This window comes from Halyomorpha halys, unplaced genomic scaffold (assembly GCF_000696795.3).
Source record: "Halyomorpha halys isolate HHAL.00 unplaced genomic scaffold, Hhal_1.1 Scaffold370.1, whole genome shotgun sequence".
Taxonomy (NCBI): Eukaryota; Metazoa; Arthropoda; class Insecta; order Hemiptera; family Pentatomidae; genus Halyomorpha; species Halyomorpha halys.
In genome coordinates this window covers 167,784-169,559 of record NW_027107863.1, presented here as the reverse complement: position 1 = coordinate 169,559, position 1,776 = coordinate 167,784, and positions in this window count along the sequence as shown.

The following is a 1,776-nucleotide window of genomic DNA, read 5'->3' as shown; positions in this document are numbered from 1 at the left end:
AAAACTATGTATAATTAATAGTCAAAATTTATGAGTCTGCCAAGTATAGATAGAGGGAATAAAAAATGGTGGCTGTTTCCAAACGATAAAAAAAATAATTTTTCATTCTTAGCTTTATATCATAAAAAGTAGCAACAACACAAGAAAACCTAAGAGATCGTCATTTAAAGAAGAGCAAATAAGCTAAAATATGAGCCCTAATAGAGTTATTTACATTAAATAGTTTTCGAGATATAGCTTTTTTAAAGCAACATTTCACAAAAATGTTGTATAGGATGTACTGAAAGATCAATAGTGAATTTATTTTGAAAATTCCATATCTCAAAAACCATTTGACGTAGAGATGTCTATTAGCACTCAAATTAAAGCTAGTTTAATGAGTTATAAAGTATTTTATCATGTTTATCTTTGTAGGAGTAATAGTTTAGATGAAATTTGCTAAAATAAATTGATTTATTGTTGTTCGGATATATTTTCATTTGCCAAATTTATATTCATATGTGAATATCATAAAAACTGCTACTCCTACGAAGTTAAGTGCCATAAACTACTTTATAGTAAGTTAAATTTCTTTTATTTTATTTGTGTTGGCAGACATATGTACGTCTTATAAATCTAGAGATATATTTTTTCAAAAATCCAACATCTTATACGAACAACTATAAATTAACATTTGTGAGTTTATTTTGTCATGATATCATAAAAACTACTACTCCTACAAAGATAAACATAATTAACTATTTTGTAGTAAATTTAAATAGCTTTAATTCGAGCGCTGGCAAACATCTGTACGTTTCTATTCTACCAATGGTTTGTGAAATGAAGTTTTTCATAAATCAAAATTATTGTCCGAACAAATGTAAATAAATATATTTTAGCAAATATCATGAAAACTACTATTCCTACGAAGGTAAAGGTCATAAACTTATTTATTGTCCATTAAACTAGCTTTAATTTGAGTGCTAAAAGACATCTGTACGTCTCATAGTTCCTGAGATATAGATTTCTCCAAATAAATTAGATAACTACTAATGGTTTAGAAGATTTTTAAGAAATTTTGCTTTTTAAAACGCTATATATCGAGAAATATTTAACGTAAATAACTCTATTAGGGCTCATATTTTAGCAAATTTACTCTTTACTCTATAAATGACATTCTCTTAGGCTCTCTTCTATTCTTTATGATATAGAGCCAAGAATGAAAAATTATTTTTTTAATCGTTTTGAAAAAGCCGCCATTTTTTATTCCCCTTACCAATACTTGGCAGACTCATCAGTTTTGCATAGTAATTATACATAGTTTTAGGGGTGTGATAACTGCCTTTTTTTCTTCCCGGCTCTAGTACTATTATGAAGGAACAATGAAAAACTGTAAGGCTTGAGGCACATGAAATTAGTCATCCATATTGAATATAGTCGCAGATAAAATTCCATTTCTTTGGGTTTTGGAGAAAAAAAATCTAGGGAGTGAGCAAGGGGGGTTATGACGCGATTTCACTGTAATGTACTAAGCCAATCTGTAATAGACTAAGAGGTTTTTATTTGCTGATTCATTTTCAGGTGGGAGAAAGGCTTTATAATAATTTATAAGTTATAATGAAAAAGGTTAGTTAAGGCCTCACGCATTTTTGGAGTGAGTAAACGTTGTTCCTATTAAATAAATCAAAAATTGTATCCTTTTTAGTCTCAACACTTTTTATTTCAACAGCCCAACGTTTCGGCCATTTCAACCATCCTTAAGGACATCTTAAATTATAAATTCTTCCTCCCATTAAA